The sequence below is a fragment of the Aythya fuligula genome, chromosome 3, assembly GCF_009819795.1.
Source record: "Aythya fuligula isolate bAytFul2 chromosome 3, bAytFul2.pri, whole genome shotgun sequence".
NCBI classification, from domain to species: Eukaryota; Metazoa; Chordata; class Aves; order Anseriformes; family Anatidae; genus Aythya; species Aythya fuligula.
This window is the reverse complement of record NC_045561.1, coordinates 8,872,886-8,886,579: the sequence shown is the minus strand read 5'-3', so window position 1 is coordinate 8,886,579 and position 13,694 is coordinate 8,872,886.

Sequence of the window (13,694 nt, the reverse complement as noted above, 5' to 3'; positions counted from 1 at the left end):
CTTCCTATGCTGCAAGCTCCCAGGTAACACAGAAGAATGGCAGTGGCATTTTCAGTAAGAAAAGCCACAAAAGGCACAAGCTCCTTCAGAGCCCTCCTTGCTGCAGCACGGAGGACTTGGCGGGCCCAGCTGAGCCCCAGCAGCTTTGCTGGTGGCACTGCATTGTGCCAGCAAAATCCAGAATTCCTCCCCTGGGAGGAAACATCTGACAGGTTGAGGCTGTGCTACAGAAGATGTGCAGATCCCAGCACAGAGCTGAACTGCAGCCTGAGCAGGATGACTTCGTAACATTTGCAAAAGAATTGCACCAGTTCAGACAGGGCAATGGTCTGCCACCAGAGGCTTCAATCAACCTGTTTTTCAGGTTGATTGAATTATAAATGCACATGGTGCAAACCTCCTCGACTTGCTGCTTTGTTATAGTTAGTTAACTGATTTGTTACGAAGACATTGTCCATAACCATAGCCTTCTTTCTGTTCTTGGGCCATTTGCCCTAGTTTCTGGGACTGCATTTATTACAACATTGTTTAAATTTTATTTTGCCATGTCCTAAAAGGTGGAAACTCAACATATGCATTGTGCAAGTTCATTTAGGCCTTGGAGTTGTGCAAAAAAACCCCACCCCAAACTAACCAACCAAAAAACACCCAGATTTTTTTCTTTTTTTAATTTTTCTATTGCCCGCAAACCCATTTGGTATTTGAATTGTCCTTTTACTGTAAAAGGGCAAGTGCCTGTCCCCCACTAGAGGCTTGTTTTCCCCACTCCCATCTTAAGCAGTCATCGTGAAATTAATTGAGATGTCATTAATGTAAAATTACAGCTCCTTTCAGGTCATGTGTCTTCCACTCCTTCCTTCTGGCTACCTTTGCGGTTTGATATTTGCATATATTAAAAATGCATTTTCTCTCTTTTCTTGCTACCCAAGACTCGCACAGAATCAGGCAAGCTTTTAGTCCTCATCAGAAATTCGAATTTCCATCCTGCTTTCAATTTATGGAGACCGCATTTTCCAATGAGTAAACACACTGATGGAAAATTCCCAGTCAGTTCCCATAACCACGCACGCAGCGGTGACTGATTTACCAGGTCATGCCCGTAAAGGGAGGGACCATTCCCTTCTTCCCTATTCCTTCAAGAACAGCAAGCTTTAATGTTATTTGTAAAAGGTCCAGAAAATAAAAATGCTGGCAGAAAGATGAGAATAAACGACATTCTTTTAAAAAACATGACCCCAAAGTCTGCAAATGTTTATGGGCTGGAAAAGGAGGTGTCAAGAGGAATGCTTCCTTCACCCATTTGCTCTCTGCACCTCTCTTTAGACATCTCCAGCAGATCTTTTATTCATGCTCCCAGCTACGGGGCGCAGGTCGTGTCTGTCTGTGTCAATCGTGTGGAGTCACACTGTCTGATGCAAAACAAGGCAATGCAACCGACTCTGCAGCTAAAACGTGGCATCAGGTAAAATGAGACTAAGTCTCGCTGCAGTTTTCTGAGAAGCAGAGGGGCAAAGTACTGGGGCCAGGACATGTCTTTTTGCCCGCTCCTGGAGGGAAGCCCATGGGAGTCGGTCAGCCCAGGCACCGCCGAAATACAGCTGGCACCGAGCTTTGTGCATTGGGCACGATTCAGTGAGATATGATAAACATCTGATATATGAAAATGATGTAATGAGTTGAAAAGCAGGACAGACAGTTCGGTCCAGGGTAGATGTGCAGCAAAGATATTGAGACTCAGTCACTTTTTCTAGGGGTCAGCATTCCGGCGTGAATGGACAGATAACAGGCGCTGAGCATTGGTTTGCTCCAGCTTTCAGACACCTGCACAGCTCCCAGCACACTTGGCACAGAGAAGGCCAATTCTTGGCCATGAAAATTCATCCATAGATCTCCGTGGGCTCTTCCTAGGACACTAAGGCAATACTTCCCTCAAAACCTCATTCCAGCTCTCTCTTTCCCTGAAGCAAGACAAGACAGGTCACTCTTTTCTCAACTCTCTAACCAGCAATCACCCTTTCCCTAACATGCACTGTCTGGAGACAACTTCAAGCAGATGGGTTTAAAGGAAATATGGTGCTTAAGTAGACATTTTTAATGGGTCAGACCTATTTTGAAGCAAACTGATAAAAGTCACCTCTCAAAGATTATTCACTGTACCACAGACAAGCAGGCCCCAGTTCTGATTCTTGTGCCCAATAAAGTAGAAAACCTTTAAACCTGAATTTGTCCCTGGATGATGTTCAGATGCAAGAGCTTACCATTAAGAAAGGAATAAGTGCCTTGTTTTCTCTTGAAGAGAACAAGTTTCAGTGAGTGACGGTTTCTAATAAATGCCACTTGATTTTTCCTCGAGTATTTCTTGGAACGTCCTTGCTTTGATTCTAAGAAAAAAAAATTGCTAATGTTTGGCTGATCATAAAATTGATTTGACCTTGTACAAATGATCTGACATCACTGCATGCTGCTGAGCCTTTTGAAGTGCATTAGGTTATTCATACAATAGGGCTTTTTTCTGCTTATTCTGTATGGCCTCTTTGTACAACTGACAAACATTTCCAAAGCTCTCATAAAAATAACTTCAAATAGCTAGTAAAAAACCCTAAAGATTCTGAATTCCAATGGAGCACATAACAACAAATTTCAGTGGGTGGGAAGGAATTGCTGTCTCTTGACCGGCTCTATTTCTAGTACGTCTTGCAAAAGATGGCCTTCCTAATCCCTGGCATGGGTGGCTGCTACAGAGCTCGTTATATTCAGTTTTTTAATTGGAGTAATTGAAAGTGGCTGTATCATCTGCACCCGTTATGCCTTCAGAGGAAAGTCGTGATGTAATTCAGGAGTGAGCTGTATGAGTACCCTTAGCTCATACCCTGTTAATTTGGCAGGCATGTACGGGCTGATGAAGAAGCCGTCAATCTTGATATGGGAAGAAGAGGAGCCAGACACATGCAGGTCACCCGGGAGAAAAACCTCTTACACATGGAAAAGGGTTTTCAAGAGCCCAGGTAGGAAGCACTTGTAGAAGCTGAGTACAATTGGGTACACTGCATTTCTGCAGCAATGTCCAGGTGAGGGGGGAAATGTCTTTAAAATGATTTACGAAATAAATGTGTTTGTTTGTTTGTTTTCCCCAGTAAAAAACAGTTTTAAAAACATGTTAAGTGTCACTGAGTGTTCAATATCTTTGAAAGCAAAGTCCTTTTTCTATGTCCCTAGCCTCACAGGGGTTGGTGATTGACAGCTTAAAACCTGAATCCAACCAGAAGTATTAGCTAGTATTCTGGAAAACTCTTGCTCTCCAGCCTGGGCTTGTAATAAAATGACCTGGGAAGCAAAGAGCCCATATGTGCAAAATCAGCTCTGCAAAGCCCTCCCTGTACTTGGAACCACCTGAGCTCCCTCCTCTGGCGATGGAAAAGATAGAAACACACAGTTCCTATTGATGAAACACAACTGCAGCACTGGGATTTATCAGATGGTGAGCTTTTCACGCAGAAGATACTTCTGCCTTAGCGCTCACTGAGAGAGGTGTGTTACCAGGGCTAGCTGTTTGTTGGAAGGAGGATTTCCCAATTTGAAATAACCAGCTAATTAAAGTGTGACTTTAATTACAAATGAATGTGTCATGTAAATAAGCAGATTAGTCGCATTATAAATTTGTTTGTATTATAAATGACATTTCCTTGCATGCTAAATGTCCTTGGCAGGACTTGTCACTGTTCTGAAGTGTTCTTCAGGCTTGTAAGAGCTTCGATTCTTAAGGCAGACTCCGGCCTCGAGGGGATGTTTCCAGCCACAGCATCCCAGTGCTCTTTCCTTTCTTAGCAAAGAGAGTGATGACAAAAAGCTGGAAGAGCAGGCAGACAAGCCCTCCTTCATGAAACAGGAAAGCAAGAGGGCATCTTCTCCTTTTCCAGGTGATATGCGGTAGATATGGAGTATGTCACAAAAATAGATGGGGCATAAAGAAAACTGCCACCTAGCTCCCCAAATGCTCTATCTTTACTCTGGGCATCGCCCTGCTCCTGACCCCCAGCCATTTTTTTTTTTGCTTTGGTAATCCAAAGCCCATCCGGGCTGAAGATGCTTTCCAGTTGTTGCTTTTTGAACAGTTTATTGTTTCCTTTTGCTGCTGGGCTAGTGGTTGACACAGCATCCCTTTTCTGTTTGCAGCCCTCTGTGTCGCTGTCCTCTTCTGCCCACTGAACTGTGCCCTGACTTCCCTGAAGAAGAGAGCTCTGCAGCTCCTTGTGCCCCTGAAGCCCAAAAACTGAGAGGTGAGGCAGCGTGCTCACGGCTCACTTACATACACCTGACAGCCTGCCAGCACCTCCCGCAAGGCCAGCTCTTAGTGCTGCTGGGACACAAAGGGCTGGGATTTAAGATGCATGGTAGTTGCTTTTGAAGTGCAAAGCCAGCTGGTGCACTGCTGGATCATTCTGCCCCCATTCCTGTCTTCTCTCTGCTGCTCTGATGGCTCGAGCCACAGGTACTCCAGCACACACGTAGGAGAACAACTGGAATAGTGCACTCTTACACATCCCTGCTTTAGACAAAGCACCCAGAGCCAGCTGTGATTCACCCTAGTTATTAATCCAGGCTTTAGGACAGAGGAAGGGGGGAAAAAAAAGCAAGCTATTGCGTGAGAAGGATCCCCAGGTTGGTTGGTCTGATCTTTTCCTGCAAAAGGGGGAAGAGCCCCTGGCTCTCCATCTGAACCTCTCCCATCAAGTGCCTAGTTCTCTGTAGCACCTTTCCTTTGATCTCTCTGAGTCTGGATCAAGCTACGTAGCTTGCTGTAGATGCTGTGTTGAACGTTACACAGAACTGAAGTCCATTCCCCGCGCTGCAAGATGTTCGGCAGAGGCAGCTGTAGGGACAGCGACACAGTGCAGGTGTGGTGAGGGAGGGCAGGCAGTGGCCTAGCCTGAGTGAAGCCAGATGAAACGACTGAACGGCACCGAACAGCTACAGCTCTCCCAGCATCTTTCAGCAGGGAAGGAGACCCACAGGGCAGCACGGGTTGATTTTGTAACGGCACCCTGAGAAGACGCCACAGGAAGGAGCACGGCTGGGATCACAGGCAGCAAACTCCTGGCAGGGGAGAATATAAGGAGGGACTTCAATCCCAGGTCAATGAAAAACTCTGCAGATGAAGACAGAAAGCAACTCCTGAGCTGTGAGACAGCTCTCTAGCTCACCTGCAAGCCTAATCTGTAAGGAAGAGGACACTGAAGTTCTGGGGTGTACAGTACAACGCTGCATTGGACACACTGGGATACATGCAGAGAAAGAAAAAACATACTAAGTGACAGGGAATAAAGGAAAAACTCTGCTGAGAAGAAAAATCACAGAATCACAGAATTTTCTAGGTTGGAAGAGACCTCAGGATCATCGAGTCCAACCTCTGACCTAAATGCTAGGGCTTGGTTTTCATTATCTGAAGCCCCAACTCAGAACTGTCCACCTGATGGTAAGAGGTGCCACCCACACAGGAGCTGTGTTCAGGGAGAAAAAAGAAAGCTTTTACAACTGCTGCCATAAGACACTAAATGAGCTTGGTATCCAGCCAGACTGAAAACAAATATTTTCATTCCAGAACATCAAAGCACTGGGAGAGAACATGCCAAAGCAGAGAATTCCTGAATGAAAACCTTGCGGTTTTAGTGTTTATGCATTTGGCAAGTGGCCCATTAATTGAATAACGCCAATGCCATATATTCTGCAGAATATCCCAGGAAAGGTTTCCTTTGGCCAGAACCCAGAGTTGAGCCACAGCTCTCAGGTCCCTCACTGCGTCATCCCATCCTGCACACACAACCCTGTGCAATCGCAGCTGATAGCCATCATTTTCTCCCGCAGTCTACTGAGGGGAACTTGTGTGGGCTGCTCCACGGTACTGCTTTCCTCCCAAAGTGACCTTCACTCAAAGGCCAACACCTACCTGTGTGCACAGCAGCATTCACAGTCTGCCCCTGGAGGTGCTACATGAACAAAGCTCCCAAAGATTTCACTGGAGGTTTTGCTTGCCCAAGGACCTGAGGGTGGCCTACCCAGTCCATTAGGATACCAAGAACTACTGCATGCAATAATAAAACTGACTGAGGAAATACCACCATGAGATAAATTACATCGTAGCTGCATTCAGAAGTGTGTTTAACACAAATTAGCTGTATTGAACTAACACTGAAGTTATAGACTAAGATTCCTGAAGCTGACTAAGGGATCTGAACACCTCAAAGCTTTTAATTTGAGTGGGAACGAGGGATTTGAATTCCTTAAACAGACCTGAGTATTTCATCATCAATGTATAACAAAAAAGTAACTTGATCTTAAAGCCTAAAAACCTAAAGCCTAACCAAAACATTTTAGCAACACCTTTTGGGAAAACCTCCCCCCATCCCATCCCTAAATTACTGCTGTTAAAAGAAAAGGTTTTCAGAAACCCCTGCAAGTGTTCCAAGTTTTCAAGTCCTCCAAGAACATTTTCAGAAAAAAAAATAAAATAAAAAATTTTGGAACAAACATTCCTCAATAGATCACTTTCACCATTTCAAAAAAAAAAAAAAAAAGTAATTAAAATCTATTCAAAGAGAACAATCCTTTCCTTTAGCACCAAGCCCTCTGTCCTACAACTCAGGATGGAAATAACTGATTACCCAAGACCTGCCTTTTCCCACCGACCTCCATTGCAAAGTTTCCATAAGTTTTAACCTTTTTAAGAAAGTACAGAATTGGACTTCAATTTCCTGACAGAACCAAAACGTTAGCAATGACGGAGAATCAGAGGGACCCTGCTTACATGAATGCATTCTTTCACCATTCAAAAATATGTTAATAAAGAATCTGATTGATGCTCTTCCTTCCTGGATGTCTGTATGCCTGTCAAAAAACACTAAGACAGCATCCCCCTGGGATAAATACACCTCAGCATTGCCATTCTCTTACTTGCAATACCTGTCTTTTTTTTTTTTCAAGCACTTTTCTGGAGATTGCCCTCTCCAGAGCAGAGGTTAGCCACATAAATAGCTGCACCGAAGCCAGAGCCCAACGTGCAGGTACTACGTGCCTCCACAGCCAATGCCTGGGAGGACTTCCAGACAGCCAAGGTCGCTGAGATGAGAATGTTTCATCCCCTGCATGTGTTTACTGTATTCTAGAAAAAGCATTCAGGGGAGGAGAAAGAGGGAGGAGAGGGCAAGAAAGCAATATAATAATGGTAAGCATAATGTGATCTGCTCATCTTTATTAATAGTTTAATCAATATAAACATTTACTGAACCCTCTTATGCACTGGCCACGATCAAGGTGCTTTATGTTTAGCTTAGCACTTGTAAGCCCTGGTTAGTGTTGTCTGCATCTCTGCTGCCCACTGCCTTCTGCCACAAAACAGCAAGGGCTGAAGCCTGGGGCCAGGACCTGGATTTCCCAGTGCCTGAAAACCCCACCATGCTCCAGTGCGTGCTGCTGGTGCTGGATTCCCCGCGCACACGAGGTGGAGGTGGCAGGTCTCAGGGCATGTGGGGTGTGCCCTGTGTGCACAAGTGAATCGCAGAGGTGCTGTGCTCCGAGGCACCGCTTGCACCACACACGGGGCGCTTCTCACCTGTGCTGGAGGTGGCCCAACACTCCTCAGGCTTTGCAGATGACACACAGTTGGATCCTGCACTTCTCACAGCCTTTCCTTAGCGCAATCGCTTCGCAGCAGCGCCTGCTTTGAGAGCTCATTAAGTAGATGCTGAAGGATACGTGAAATATATAAAGCAGCCAGATGCAGAGAGCTGGGCAGGGTGCTGGTGGCAGGGTGGGACAGCACCAGTCCCACAGAGCTGCCCAGAGCAAGGCTGGTGGTGCCACAGCTGCTTTGCTGGGTTTTGTCCCAGAGCAGTTGTATTTGCGATTTCATAGCAGGTCATTTATGCTGTGTTACTGTTATCGTATCACAGAACACAGCACATGCCCTATGGAGCCACAGGCCTCTCTTACAATCCTTGTTGTTCAGCTTGGTTTTAGGCAGAGAGCAAGATTGCCTTAAGTTTTGCTTTCATCTCTCTGAATAGATAGTGCTAAAAGCGCATAAAAACATCCTGTTGGGTTATCAGCTATAGGGCTAATTTAAAAGACTTAAAACTGGCTTTGAAATAAGCTACAGGCAGTGCTGTTGGATGAGTTCTGAGAAGCACAGAAAAATACGACTGCAATAAGTATGTCTTCTTGGGTTTCATTATTTTATCTTTACATTTTTGGAAAGAAGAGGAAGAAAAGCACCTTTCTGTTGTACCACGTGGATGTGCTTTGCAGTGCACAGTGTCACAGTGTCACAGTGTCACAGGTCAAATCGGGCCCAATGCTTGAAATACCATTTCCTACTGGAGCTTCAAGCTTCTCACCACACAAGCATATCCAAAGAGAAGCAGATACTGGTAACTCAGCAAGATAGGAAGAGTGATCCAATTAGGAGGATTGGAATAACAGCACACCTGTCATGCCCAGGGCCACATTGGGTCAGCCAGCATCAACAGGGGCTTGGTGTAAGCACTAGAGGTCTCCGACTCCTTTGCTTCTTTCGCAGCCCATGCGAGAACCTGGCCCCCTGCCCAGGCAGCAGGTTAAACGGACAGAAACCTCGTGGAGTTTGACAGAGGGACAGAAACAAAGCCGAGGGGGCTGGAGTCCTAATGCAGTGTCCTGGGAGCCATTTGTGCTTGTCCCCCAAACGAGCTTTGGGTAGCTCTGCTGAGCCACCATCCCTCAGTAGCTGAACTCAAACTTCTCACTCATGGCCTAGATACAGACTCGAACCTTTCAAAAGCCTGGCTGAGTTTGGTGCCTGGAGAGTCAGGTCAGGAGCATCAGACATAGGTTATTCCCTCCATTAGTCAGCTCTCCTAAAGAGGAGAACTTGAGGGAACTGTTCTCTTGGGAATTTGTCCATAACAAGAGTGCAGAAGCTGAGCAAAAAATCTTTGTTCTTCCCTACTCATGGTGCTTCCCTTTTTGAATACAAGAATGCATTTCCTTAGTTGAAAGACTAAGAAGTGCTCTGTAATAAATAAGTAAAGGAATGAAGCAAGAAGAAGCTGACTTAAAATGTCCTGGTAGATTTAATATCTATGTTCTTAAAAATAAGTAAATGACTACATAAAGAGAATTCCCAGCTCCTGCAGGTAACAGGAGCAGGGCTTTCAAGGAGAACACAATCAAAATGATTACAGAATCCCATGTAAGTGAAACATCGCATAGCCGGTTTCCTACTTGCAGATTTAATGGAGCTGTTATGTGCAGACGGCTGTAAGGAAGATATTACCTTTGAGTAAAAATAAAAAGCTTGTGAATCCTGAAATTAACTACAGGAGAAAAAAATGATGCAAAACATTAAGCAGACTACGAAGGAGTGTAGATGAAAGGAAAGAAGAGCCCAAATGCCCATAACACTAACAGCATTCAGTGGACCATTAGATGCTGAAAATCTCTGTCTAGTCATCAGCTTGTCTGCAGTTATGAGGCTGCCATCTTCTACGCTTTGGGGAGCTGCAAGAAGCCCGCTCTGCATTACTTTCCTCCATCAGCCTCTGAAACGAGCAAAATCCAGGGGCTGAGGCAGAGTGAGATGACACCAACATCTTTTAGTTAATGGGCTAATTAACAAGTGAGGTTCAGGTTAGGCCTTGGGGCTTACTGGTTGTTTTGTGCACTCTCCTACCGTGTTCCTCCCTGGGCTCGTCCAGGTGGTGACAGTGCTGCCTGTACATTCGGTATGTGCCCTTTCTGCAACATGGCATTGTTTATTCAGTCAGCTTTAAGCCATCAAAATCTTTCATCCTGATGGATAAATCAACGACGCATGTAGCTGTTGTTCTCCGACCTGGTAGAACTATTTCGTAACCCAAATTAAGTGTTGCAATACGTGCATTTATATTCAGCAGAGAGACTGGGCACTGTCCCACCTGAATGGCAAGCCGGTCTTGTTTTTCAGCCACCTCTCTAACTTGCTAAGAGCATACTGAATTCTAATCCCATCCCGTGTGCTCACAGCCTCTTCCAACATTGTGTCAGCTGCAAACTGAAATTGCAGCCCTCTCGTCTTACCAGCCAGATCACACACAGAAATGCAAGAGGCGCGCATAAACCAACCCCATCAGAACCTCCCCCAAAGGCCTCCTTCTGGCAGTTTGCCACCAGCTTTGGTCCCAGGTATTTTTCTCTGTGCCATCCTTAAAAGAGTGCATATGAAACGGCTCCCAAAGCCAAAGCCATGTCAGCGTGTTGCCCTAGATAGGGGGAAATCAGATTGGTCTGAACCTCTTGCATCTCAAAAAAAAACAACAAAAAAATCTACCCTGCCCGATACTCATCCTGATGTTTTCTTCCAGTTGGTCGCAAACAGTTTGGTTATTTGTGGAAGTATTTCTTCCAGGAACCGAAGCTAAGCTGACAGGTCTGTGACTGCCAACCTGCCATTTAGCACCACTTCTGTACCAATGAGCTCGAACCCGCACCTCGTAGTGCCGGGCTCTGCTCCAACAGACCACTTTAGCACGCACTTAATTGCAAGAGAGAGAGAGACGTCTGTGGCTGCAGGGGGGAGGAGTCGCACGGCTAACGTTACACATGTGCTTGGATATTCCTCCAGCTCCTAACCATAGGCACACCAAGGAAGCCCCCCCAAACCAAGCCGAACAAAGACAATACACGTCTTCATACAGTGCTTATGACTTTATGAGTGCAAATACCAATAAATATCAAACATCGATGGCCACGGACAGCCAAAAAGCAGAAGTCATTCCTTGTTACCCTGCGATCACCTCCACCACGATGAATTCTGTCGCTGTTGTTGCTTTGTTACCTAGTTTTATTATGTCTTTCTCAAGTCTCTCTTATCTTAGTATCAGTAACATTGTGCCTGCAGCAAATTTTTAAGCCTCGTGAGTCCTTTCATCTAGGGAGTTAATGAATTTATCAGATGTCACTTAGCCTAGCACAAACTGCTTCTGATACCTCTCGCAGCACCTTCCTGTGCATTTTAAGTGTATTTTATGGTTCTGCAAGACAGAGTACTGACAGCTGTGGAGAGCTGGACTGATCTCACTGGTAGGTCAGCTCTATCCAGCTCAGCTCCAACCAACAAAGCTATCAAACCCTGCACCTCACCTCCCAGCTGCAGGATTACCTGTGGCAATATCCTGGGAGGAAGCAGCGTGTGGAGCCACCCATCTCTGCTCTGTCACACAGCCATCAAATCACTTCTTGCTCTGCTCCATCTCCCTGCTTCTCCCTGCTCCTTGATTGTTTCTGGACATACTCGGCCAGGCGGGCCTTCTGCCACACCTCTCCTAGCTCATCCCTTCGCTCCCACCACACAGAGCACTTCCCCAGCCCAGCAAAGAGCCCTCAAAGCACACTGCTTATCCCAGGCTAAACTTATCTTATCCATACAGAGACGGGGAGGAACTCCAGCTACCAGAGCTCTCCTGCAAGCTAATTATTCTTCAAAGAAGTTTTAGGCAGTCCCAGAGAGCATCTAACTATCGATTTTCTACTCTGTACAATTTTCTTGCAAAATGTAATCCTTCTCTTCTTGTCTCGCACCGTCACTTGTCTCTCAGAACAACCTGGGAACAATAAAAAAAAAAAAAAAAGGAATAGAGAGCACCAAGAAGGGCACTGTAAAAAAATCCCTCTGTACAAGCAAAGCCTGTAAAAGCAAAACCAAGAAATGTATGTAAAACTTGTTAAATATTTATCAGCCAGTACACTGTATAACTGAAAACCAAATGTAACTGTTATGAAAATTCAGGCTAGAAGGAAATCAAATGGGGACGGCTTTCTAAGGGCTCTTGCACTGCTGAGTTTCTCATTTCTGATTTCCAGCATAAATGTACCATGGAGAGAAATTTTATTGAATATATTGGTTGCTTACAAATGGCTAACTTTGTATATAAATTCACCTCTTAAAAAAGAGAAAACAGAAAAGGAGTTGACAATAAGAGGCTCCAAAGAAGAGGCTTAGCATAAATCTTATTGCTAGCACATGGCTTTAAGGAACAGCAAAATAAAACTGGAATTGAGACCAGCAAACCTAAACCCCCTGTTGTGCAATATTAAGCTGCATTTTTTTTCCCTTAGCTCCCTGCCTAAAAAGTACTCAGATGTGTGATTATCTTCATGAACACTGAGAATGCCTTTTGACTTCCAAAAGCATCTTTACATTTACCTGCACGCTGATACTGAGGATTTTAGCAGAGGGAGAGGTTTATGCTGGTGCTCAGGTCTCGTGCGCTTGCCACAAGCTCCAGCCCACTGACGGGCAGCTTGGAGCCGTTCGTCGATTCTGCCCTGTGGATCCGTGGGGCGAGGGATGCCCAGAAAGTTTCAGAAATGCTCCTTCCTACTTCCTTTAGGAAAACAAATTCTTACCAGAAGCTGTATAATGAAAGAAAGCAAAACCAAAAATGCCTACTGCAGACTACAAACAAGTAGCTGAGCAAATTGAGGTAAGCTCTGTCCCACCACACCTGCTGCTAGGCAGAGAAGTGAGTGCTTGGAAGAGAGCTTCTTTTGGGTGTCAACACTTTGCTGTGCATTCTGGCGTTCGTTATTTAGCAGCCTCCATGTGACACCGAGCTTTTAGAAACATGGTATTTGGCAACGCAGATAAGAGCTCAGCCCTGAGATGTTCTCCCTGCCGGCTGAGCACACCCCAATGGCTTCGCCTCGCAGCGATCTGAAAGCACAGCTGCTCAGACAGCCCCACCAGAGCGATGCCAACGGGCGCTGCTCTAACCAGAGCTGGTTTCACAGGCAGAAGCACCATCACAGAACTGAGCAGCTGTGTGGCATGCTGAAGTTGAGTCCAATTCATGTTCCCTTGTCTTCTGGCACCCTTGGAAACATGCCAGAAATCAAATAAAGGTCAAAATCCACGTGCAAAGCTTATCGTTAAAACCTTAGATCCCAACTTCCAAGTGCTTAAAGTTATGCTCTTAGCTCCCTGTGAGGAGCATTAAAAATGACCTGGTGCAGAGCGACTGAGCAGCTGGGGTCCCCTCAGCAGCCTTGAACATTCACTGTGCTGCCCCAAGGCAGCCCCCTTGCCTCTGGGGGCCCATTCCACAGGTGGGTGTTTGTACAACGACACAGAGCAGGAGGACCTAAGCTTAAATCAGACCTGGAGGATTTAAAAGACTATTTTCAGTTTCCCAGCATGAACAAGAGCACTCCCCTCTACACTTTCAGGCACCCGCATGCCAAGAGACGAGGGCACGATGCACAGATGCTGCAAGCCAAAGGAGAGGACAAACTGGGAGGAACGCAAGCTTCACCCCGGAGCAGAACGACATTTCAATACATTATGCTTGGGAGGGTGCCAGCCCAAACGATCTCCTACGCACTGCCTCGGCTGGAGAAATGAGCCCCCATACTTCTGTAACAGTGCAGTTACAAGTTCTTACTGGTGATGCAATGGTTAGAGGAGGGAGAGATCCCTGAGTCAGGAGAACTGCTCAGCTGAGGGCTCTGGGCAAACTCAGCTTCTGAAAAACGGCTCCTGTGTCTTCTCACTAAATTAGGATTACATGAGCGAGCAGGGAAAAGGGGTTAGAAACTGCCCTGAAGAACAACATTTACATCCTGGTGTGGCCAGAGACCTGGTCCTGCCAGCCTTGTCCTCCCGCTCCGAGCACACAGCTGGCCGC